This window comes from Triticum urartu, chromosome 6A (assembly GCF_056163025.1).
Source record: "Triticum urartu cultivar PI428250 chromosome 6A, HENAU_Tu73, whole genome shotgun sequence".
Lineage (NCBI taxonomy): Eukaryota > Viridiplantae > Streptophyta > Magnoliopsida > Poales > Poaceae > Triticum > Triticum urartu.
In genome coordinates this window covers 567,960,051-567,970,347 of record NC_141878.1, presented here as the reverse complement: position 1 = coordinate 567,970,347, position 10,297 = coordinate 567,960,051, and the positions used below count along the sequence as shown (strand labels likewise).

The following is a 10,297-nucleotide window of genomic DNA, read 5'->3' as shown; positions in this document are numbered from 1 at the left end:
TAGACCTTGTTCCAGGAACCGTTCCAATTTTTAGGAGACCCTATAATATGGCACCCTTAGAACTAGCCGAGTTTAAGAATCAACTCGATGAGTCCTTGAAAAAGGGTTTCATCCGTCCTAGTTCCTCTCCTTGGGCTTGCCCCGTCCTCTTCGTCAAAAAGAAGGATGGAACAGATCGGATGGTTGTAGATTACCGACCTGTCAACTTGGTCACTATCAAGAACAATTATTCGCTTCCCAGGATCAACGATCTGCACTACAAGAAATTTGTTCATTGTTGACCCTCCATTTTGGTCACTGAATCGTCATTATTCATGTTTTATGACCTTGTTTTGACCAAATTCAAAAGGTCAACAGTTGGCCGTCAAGAACGAACAAACATGACCTTTCTAAAATTTTGGTCGCAGATCTCTATTGACCAAAATTTTGGTTCATTACCCATTTCTCTGAGCCATGTAGGATCTGGTGTGGCTAAGCTGACGTGGCATTGCTAGTGACCAAATGGAATCATCATAAATTTAACAGCCCGATCCACCAATCTAGCCTACATGGGCCTAGCCCAATACATATTTTATTATAAGAAATGTCTGATTTGTATGGGCTGATGCATTATTTTGTCAGAAGCATGCATATATCAAGATATGCCCATTAAAAAGCTAGTACAACAAAATACAATATTGCAGATAAACTGTATATTTCATTTCAGTAACACATCACATGAAATACAATGCATCATCCAATGACTCCTCGATACACCTAGGTTCAAAGCCCAACAAGTGCACCGCAAAATGATTCTAAAAGTGCACAGAAAAATAGTTATATATGTGCAAGTGCACAACAAAAGGATCCAACAAGTGCACAAGCGCACAGCAACATAGTTCTACAAATATTGGATGAGAAGCACAAGTTTTAAGTTATCACACATAACATCAATGATAAATGAAGCTTCTTGTGCCCTCCTTCTACTCTCCACTTCTTCTGAGTGACTCAGATCATCCTGGTAATAGGAAAAACAAACATAAGAACGCATACAAAATATGAGCAAAAGAAAGACAAATGGTGGTTTTACATTCAGCAATGAGACTTAAAAGTTCACATCAATGAACAAAAACACAAGACATTAAGACATACTCCCATAGAAATTTCAGGACTTGCAAGATTATTCATGTGTTAGCTCTGAACACTTTGTGCAAAAAAAGCTCACATCAATAACTTCCAAGATCAAGATGCGTGAATAGTGTATCTTTAACACAGTATAATAAACATCACAACCATGAGCAGTACAACACAACACAGCTCATAAACAACCAAACCAAACTGATTGCAAACTACTCCCTCTGTCCCATAATATAAAAGCATTTTTTACACTACACTAGTGTCAAAAACACTCTTATATTATGGGACGGAGGGAGTATAAGTTAACCTCAATGCAAAAAACACATGCACACAAAGTATACATGGCAGAAACACAACCTCATATGTAGAACTTAACATAATTCATCAGTTTAAATCTAAGGAGTACCAATCAGAACCATTTCTTGCAGTGATCTCAACCTTTATTATTGCACGGGAAATAGTTACAGAAATAAACAAATGAAATAATCTTCTCAGAAGAGTCCCAACAATTTGCATTAACTATTAACATGGTTGCAAAACTTCAGTAGTAAAGAGGGTACCATGTTTCTTTTGTCTTTACTTGACTGGAATTACAACATGAAGCACATGAACAAATCATACGAACAAGCAACCCCATAAACACTCTTGAATCTTGTATATACTTTTCTTGTAGAACAACATGTGGGGGAAGAGCATTACCTTGATGGGATCTCAATCATTAATGATCTCAATCGAAGCATACAACCTGGACAATGTAGACTAAATCTGGAGAAAAAATATTACTTGTCCACAAGGGTGAGATTGACCTACACATTGCCAAACAACCCTTTGTAGTCACTTGGTTCAGATATTCCCTACAAGGTGATGAGCATTCCGCTGCAGCAAACAAATAGAATTAAATTCAAAATACAACCACTTTTATGGAGACTACTAAAAGGCAAGTTTAGCAAATAGGACTTCTATAGCATGCAAGATGTTTCTTAGATCAACAAAAACAAGAACAAGAGCTATGACAGTGAACCCTTGAGCAACATATAATGAGCAGGGTATTCAAAGAAGGTCGTATCTTCCACACAAGGCTGATCAGAACAAGAAATATTCAAGTCTACTAATTTATTACTGAATCACATAGCATCATAGGAGAAAACAATGATTCAAGTTTAAATAAGACATACATATATGCTAAGGAAAAGTAAGTCACAACCAAAAGCATTTTGACTTCCATTTATTTGCACACGCAAAATCATCAGGTGCTCACAGTTCAGATCAGGTAAGGTAATTTTGTAGCTCCCCACTGTTCCTGGCTTAACAAGACTCGTCCTCCAGCATAACAACATATTTGAAATCTCCATTATAGTAAATAAATGAGAGGACAATGCATAAGTCACATCATATTATACAAGCAAACTAAATCTAGGATTTGTGGTCGGTGGTGTATATACATGCACATAGAGGAGGCTGGAGTTGTGGAAGTCAAACATACTTGCCACCACGGTAGAGTGAGGTGCCATGGTGCAGGTAGCGGAAGGCCGCCGCCACCCAGCACCCAGCACCCACTCACGCCCAAGCCTTCTTTCTTCTCATCCTCTTCCTCTGCCCAATATGGCACACCTGCCATTGCCGTGTACAAGAAAAAAATGATGGTAAGGCTCAAAAAGAAGACCAAGGAAACTAACATGATAGAGAATCCAATACTAATGCATAGATAAGCCTCTATGCAACAAGCCACATATAATAAAAAAAGGGCAGCCGACAATAAACGACTATAGGTTCATGCACATGTACCACAAAAAATCTCCTTATATTATTTATCTCAAGAATTCCATGTAGATGTTAGACATGCTTGAAAAGAAACCTAGCTTCAAGAGAAAAATAAATCTACAATCTTAGGATAATCAGGACAATCTTCGTATAACAAGAATCTAGCAACGAGCAACAAATCAGGCAACATACAGATAAAAGAATTAACTATTGTAATTTCAGCTAATAACCAGTTCTAAAAATTATACTTAAGCAGATGTTGCTAACAATGGAGAAATTGTGAATAATCTGTAGCAAGTAAGTTTACCCATAGAGGCAAAAGGGAGGGACAAGGCCGGTGTAGAGCTTGTCGTGGACCTGGAAGGCCCTCTAGAAGTCAATGGTGGTGGTTTGGAGCTGCACACTGAGCCAATAGGGCAAGTGGAGCAAGCGTGAAGGTGGGGAAATCGAGATCTGAGGCAGGGAGGCGCGGTATTGAGGTCCTTGGGCGGGGTGGACTTGCCGACATGGCGAGAATCTTGGGTGGATTCTTCATTTGATGAACAGGGAGGCTATGTTCACAATCACTAGTAATTGAATTTGTGTCATGTTAGGGATTCAGAATGTACACAACATATTTATGTCAGAGAAGTTAAACTAGGTGCAGGTCACCAAAAACTGAATTTCTTGCAACCAAACCATACCAACAGGAAGGAGATGGTTGCATAGATACAAATCCATGAGCTGGCAGCCAAATTGACCAATCTGGACCTCATCTTCTCTCTCTATTTGGCACTAACTAACTAAATAAAAAAAACTGGACGTGTTCAGACAAATCCCTCTTGAATTCCTTGAGGCAACCGGGATTTGCATCAATATTCCTTACCTTAGCATCATTAGTGAGCAGAGGTAGAGGGGGAGGGATATGCTACCTGCCGCAGTTGGTCGTCGTGGTTGTGCTTGAGCTCGGCAAGATCTCTTGGATGCCCTAGCAGCAGACCCCTCCTGCCCCTCCTCCTTGAGCAGAGCATGGCCGGTGGCTAGGTGCGCCCCTCCTCCTCCTCGAGCAGGGAAAGGCCGGCGCCCTCCTGCCATCGTCGCCGTCTCCACGTCATGGTGACCTGCAGCAAAGGGGCGGGTAGGAGGAGAAGGTGAGATGAGGAGGAGAGGGTGGATCCGATCAAGGAAGGATGGGAAGGGCCTACCTGGGCAATGCTGGTGACGGATCTCGCGAGCTTCGGCCTTGCCATCGCCGGTTGTGGCGGGTTCCGACGAAGGAACCCTAGCCGCGAGCGAGGTTGCGGGCCTTGAGGCGCGGATCTGAACGGAGGGGAGGGAGGGGCGGATCTTGGGGAGCTCAGGGTCGAGCTGCGCGTGGCCTGAGCTCGTCGGAACCGGCCGGCATGGTTGGTGGCGGCGGCGAGGAGATTGTAGGTTGGGAAGGAAAGGTTCGCACGAGAGAGAGGGAGAGATTGGTGCGGTGGGCTTCTCCTTTTTTTCTCCTTTTCTTTAGAATGGATGGATGGATGGGTGGACGGTGGGAGTGCTGGGAATGAATGGCAGGATGTTTGCCATGTCATCAATCCATGGCACAAATGATTCCACCAATGAGAATTAAGCATATGCAAATTGTGTGTTTTTCCTTTCGTTTCTCTTATATTTTTTATCCTCCAATTCCGGGTAAAGACTCAACATATAACCCTCTTATAGTTTGTTCAAATGACCCAATATTTTTCAAATGGCCTCTTATTTCGGGTAAACAATGTTATCGAATAGAGTTTTTGATTTCATTGCACGATTTTTTTTCTAATTCCAAAGTGCCAAAGATGGGCTTTTTTAAGAACCTACCAAATATTTGTCGAAAAATTGTACCAAAACAATTTAAAAAAATATTAGACCACATTTTATGTACAGATAACCAAATGGTTGCATGTGAAAAGCTTTCGATACACCTCTTATCAAAAAGACATATTACCGTCGTTTAAGGAGGAACTAAGGTCAAATTTGAACTACAAGTGCTTTATAGTTTGATCTTTTTTCCCAAAAATCATTTCTAGACAGGAAAGTAGTTACTTCATCAGAGATTCACCAGGAGTTTTGCATTATTAAGCCCCTACCTACTAATGGTCATGCCCGTGGTTTTTACCCCATTTTGAAAATATGAAATTCAAAAAAATCAAAAAAATAATGGAAACCTTCGCATTGTGTCATTATTTGTGACCTAATTTCTAGGAAAAATAAAAAACTTGAAATACGACAAATATCTCAAAAATGTGTTCTCATAAAAGAGCTATCATGTATGAAGATTCATGACTTTTAAGCCAAATAACCAATGTTATGCCTACATTCATGGCATAGTTTGTTAATGATCTCATATTGTGCACAAGGGTGCATATTGGAATGGCAAACAATGTTGTCAAAGTGAGTTTTCATTTTTTTTGGCACGCAAAATTCATTTTTCATTTTCCGGGTGCCCAAAATGTTTTTTCTATGAAGAACCTACTGTATATTTGTTTTAAAATGGCACCACTTCATTTTCAAAAATATTAAACCGCATTTTACATACAATTGATCAAATGGTTGCATGCCAAATGATTTCGATCCACCTCTCGTCATTGGTGAGGTGTTCGATCAGTCGTTTTGAAGCAGTGTGAATTAGTAGTCATGACCATTTAAATTGCTCGCAATAGACTTGGTGGGTACCACATGTCAGGTCTGAGGCAATGTTGAGGTGGTTTGACACGTGAACACGCCACATCGACAAAACTGGTGACGTGTCTGACCAGTCATTTTGAAGCATTGTGAATCAGTAGTCATGACCATTTAAATTGGTCAAGATAGACTAAAATGAAAGGTGTAGATCAGTGTTGTCTATGTTATGACCATTTTAGATAATACAATTACGACCTTCTTGACGAAAATGGTCATAATGATTTAGAGTTTGGACCCCCCCCCCCAAACGGCTTACGATCATCTGCCGCACAATGGTCTTAGATTTATGACCAATTCACCCGCGGTCACTACGAGAAGGTCACAATTAAGCATATTTCTTGTAGTGCTGTATGATCAGCTCGCTGGATCCTCAGTCTTTTCCAAGATGGATTTGAGGTTTGGCTACCATCAAATCAAAATCAGAAATGGGGACATCCCCAAAACGGCCTTTGTTACTCGTTATGGCCAATACAAGTACACCGTTATGTCCTTCGGTTTAACCAATGCCCCAGCCACCTTCTCTCGGTTAATGAACTCGGTCTTCATGGAGTATTTGGATAAATTCGTCGTAGTATACCTCGATGACATACTCATATACTCCAGGAATGAAGAGGAACATGCCAAACATCTAAGGCTGGTATTGACGAAACTTCGAGAGCATCGCCTTTATGCCAAATTCTCCAAGTGTGAATTTTGGTTGCCAGAAGTGACCTATCTAGGCCATGTAATCTCTGGTAAGGGTATTGCTGTCAATCCTGAGCGAGTTCAAGCCGTCCTTGATTGGACTCCACCTGAGACGGTCAAGCAAGTTCAGAGCTTCCTTGGCTTAGCGAGCTACTGCCGCCGCTTCGTCGAGAATTTCTCCAAGGTTGCTAAACAATTTTAAAAAATATTAGACCACATTTTATGTACAGATAACCAAATGGTTGCATGTGAAAAGCTTTCGATACACCTCTTATCAAAAAGACATATTATCGCCGTTTAAGGAGGAACTAAGGTCAAATTTGAACTACAAGTGCTTTATAGTTTGATCTTTTTTCCCAAAAATCATTTCTAGACAGGAAAGTAGTTACTTCATCAGAGATTCACCAGGAGTTTTGCATTATTAAGCCCCTACCTACTAACGGTCATGTAGGGGGGTATGAACGGAGAGGCTAGATCTCAGCTATTGGGAAGTTGTAAACACACCAAGATGTACGAGTTCAGGCCCTTCGCGGAGGAAGTAATAGCCCTACGTCTCGGTGCTCGGAGGCGGTCGACTGGATTTCTGGCGTGTGAATAACAGGGGTGCGAACCCTTCATACTGAGGAGGGGGGTGGCTTATATAGAGTTCGCCGGCCCCCTCCTGCCCTCAGTAATGCAGGGTTTAAGGTACATTTAGGTGGGGAGTTACTGGTAACACCCCTAATAAAGTGCTATAACGACTATAAAGACTACTTAACAGCTGACCGTTTTCCTGCGGAGTGAGTATAGGTCTCTTGGCAGTCGAGTGGTTGGCTTCATGGTCGAGTGACAGCTTCCTGGTCGAGTGTCTTGAGTCCGTTGAGTGGGACACCTTCAAGTCGATTGAAAGGTGACTTCTCCTAGGGATGTCCTAGGGTAGGGCTCGTTGGATAGGTCCGTGCCCCTACCCTAGGTACGTGCCTTCATCATTAGCCCCCGAATGGATCGAGGTTAGAGTGGGGAAAGAGTTGGAGATCTTTCCGACTAGTTCTTTGGGCTACGTGAGCGCCTCGTTTTGGGTCAATCGTCACGGATGACGTTGCCAACCTTTTTCAGTCGCCTTGATCCATTCCAGGCCTTTTGTCGAGTGAATTTCTCTGTTTGTGACATACTGGGCGCCGGCGCGATCGGGGTCTTCTGTTTTGACAAGTTGTTCTGTGGCTCGCGGATGTCGCAGGATCCGGATTTTGGGAAGCGCGCGGGGCGGGAGCGGCCGCAGTAATCGGAAGCGATAAAGCGGAAGCTCCTCGATCCCCGCATCGCCTTTTTCGCCACGTACCGCGCGCGCGTCTGCTGCGGGATTTGACTGGATAGCCTGGGCCTACCAGTCAGCCACTCGGAAGCGGTCCCTTATAAATCGCCTGCTCGGGGTTTCCAAGCAGTGCGCTCTCTTCTCCTCCTTTCTTCCGCCTCTCTCCCTTCGCAAGTCCTTCCGCCACCTCCGTTCCCGCCCCAGCGCAGCAGGCCCGTGCGAGACTTCACCGGCGACGATGACGAAGAGCAAGACATCTGCTCTGGAGCGCGCGAAGAAGGCGGCGGCGGCGGGGAAAGGGAAGAGGTCAGCTCGGGGCGGATCTTCCTCTAGGACCGCTCTGCCCAAAGGTTGGATCCAGGGCGACTGGATGCCGTCGGTGCTCCGGCAAGAGGATCTCGACGACATGGTCGAGGGGGGAGTCATTCCCCACCAAGCCGCGCGTCTTCCGGGGGGAGAGATCGAACCTCAACCCCGCGACGGTGAGTGCGTGCTCCTAGCCACCCACATCGACCGAGGGTTTTCTCTGCCGCCCCATCCTTTTTTCCAGAGCTTCTTGAACTTCTTCGGAGCGCAGCTCCACCACTTCACTCCCAACTCCATTGTATACCTTGCCGCTTTTCATTTCCATGTGTGAGGCTTTCTTGGGTTGCCGCCCCCATTGGGGACTTTTCAAACACATCTTTACTTGCCGTTCTCAATCGGTCAAGAAGGCCAAGTCGAGTGACGAGAGGACGCAGGTGATCCAGTTGTGCGGGGGCTTGGCGATCCAGGCAAGGGGGAAGAGCGGTTTTCCATCCATTACTTTCCCGGAGTCGGTCCGTGGTTGGCAGTTGACCTGGTACTACTGTCAGGACCAGGCGACCCCAGGACAGTCGACTGGTCTTCCTCCTTTCTCCCTCGACCGAGCTGAAAAACCTGCTTCTCTGAAAGTGTCGCCGGAGGAAAGGGCCCAGGTCAAAGTGTTGGCGGGTCGAGTGGTTGAGCTCGTCCGTGAGGGTGTGACTGGCATCGACCTGCTGGAGGTTTTCCTCCGGAGGCGTATCCAACCGCTCCAGGCCCGTGACCACCCGATGTGGCTGTACGCGGGCCTTGACGACACCATTCGGGTCCACCCGGAGGAGGTCACCGACGAGATGCTCGAGGGGTGGCTGTCGAGCATTATGAGGAACAAAGACAGACCCCGAGGAGCCAGGAGGGTGGTTCCACTCGACAATTCGTATGAGGTGGACCAGGTATGTCTTTATGTTCCCGACTGAAATCTTGTTTTCTGCATTGGTCTTCTTTGAGTTGGTCGATTGACTTTCGTCTTGTCTATTGTTTTCCAGGCGACCACCGAGATGTACTCGACGCCCAACGGGGCTCAGGGGCCAACTGAGGAAGGGGAGGCGAGCGGAGGTGAGAGCGGGGACGACCAAGGCGAGTGGGAGTCCGACGATGAAGGAGAGGGAGACGACAATGTCGACTCCAGCGAAGAGGAGGAGGAGGAGGAGGTCGAACCCCCTCGCCCAGAGGAGCGGTCCAAGCACACACACGACCTAGCGCGGGAACGTGGTAAGGCGACTGCTTCTGTTGGGCAGTCGTCGAAACGCTCTCGGACCTCTTCTCCTACGCCGACTGGGAAGGTCCCCAAGCTCCCACGCACGACGCTGTCCAAGCCGCCCAAGGCTCTGCCCAAGATGAAGATAGCTGTCCCTACCATTTCTGGGTAATAATAAAACTCGTTTTCCTTCGTCGACCATGGACAGATCCTTGGTCGATTCATTGAGCCAACCGACTGACTTTTGAGTTTTGGAGTGCTGCTACTTCTGAGGTCTCCGCCAAGGGTGACGACCAAGAGATGGAGGATGCTGTTACCTCCAACCCTGGTATGATTACTGACATTCTGTATTGAGTCAACTGATCATTCACTGCAACTCTGGTCGATTGAACTTTTCCTTTGTAGCCCCTCTTCATGTTATCGACCTCCCGGATGACGACGACAACGGTCCGTTGAGAGTGAGGAGGCACAAGAGGGCGTCGGCTGACAAGACCCCCCAATCCGCTCCGGCGTCCGAGGCCGTGGCTCGGGATGGTGGTGACACTGCTCGGGTTTCTGTGACCTTCGCCGTTCCCCTGGCGAGTGCGCGGCCCTCGTCGTCGACTGCGGATCCGTCTTCACTTTTTGCCGCATACCCCGTCCCTGAGGACCAAGCGGCTGCTGCAAAGGAGGCTATACGCCAGGCGGGGATCATGATGGAGCAAGTGAAGATGGCTCGGGAGGCCAGCCAAGCAGCCTATGACGCGAGTTCGGCTCTTCAGAGCAACGTCCAGGTCGGTCGACTCAACACTTGGTCTGTTATGATATGCTGTTTGAAGAGTCTCTTTTCTGAAGATCTTTTGTATCTGTACACCCACTGGGTGTGTCTGCCAATCTTTGGACGAGTGGGGGCAGGCTAAGTGCACCCACTGGGTGTAGTCCCCGAGACTACGGTGGACTGCTGGCAGTCGACTGTAGTCTTTACATTGTGTTGCTGTAGCTGTATTTCTTCACTCGGTTTGGTCGGGCCAGGTTGAGTGGAACTGTATCCGGTCGACTGCGGGCAGTCGACTTTTTCTCTCTTTCTCTTTTTTTTCAAACCAGTGGGGGCACGCTGAGTGCACCCACTGGGTGTAGTCCCCGAGACTACTGTCGAATGTTTTTGATTCGGCTGTGGTCTTAGAAACGTCATCATTGTCTCTTAGTTACTCGGAAGCAACTTATCTTGGACGTCT

The 10,297-nt window shown here is 46.2% G+C and overlaps 1 long non-coding RNA gene across 1 annotated transcript; it reads right to left on the bottom strand.

The window, feature by feature from the left end:
* Positions 1–668: 668 nt before the first annotated feature.
* Positions 669–4,359, bottom strand: LOC125512807 (uncharacterized). Its single transcript, XR_007285558.2, has 5 exons — positions 4,062–4,359; positions 3,789–3,977; positions 2,600–2,727; positions 1,816–1,992; positions 669–997 (listed from the first exon to the last, which is right to left on the bottom strand). It is a non-coding gene; the product is annotated as an uncharacterized LOC125512807 (long non-coding RNA).
* Positions 4,360–10,297: the final 5,938 nt, after the last annotated feature.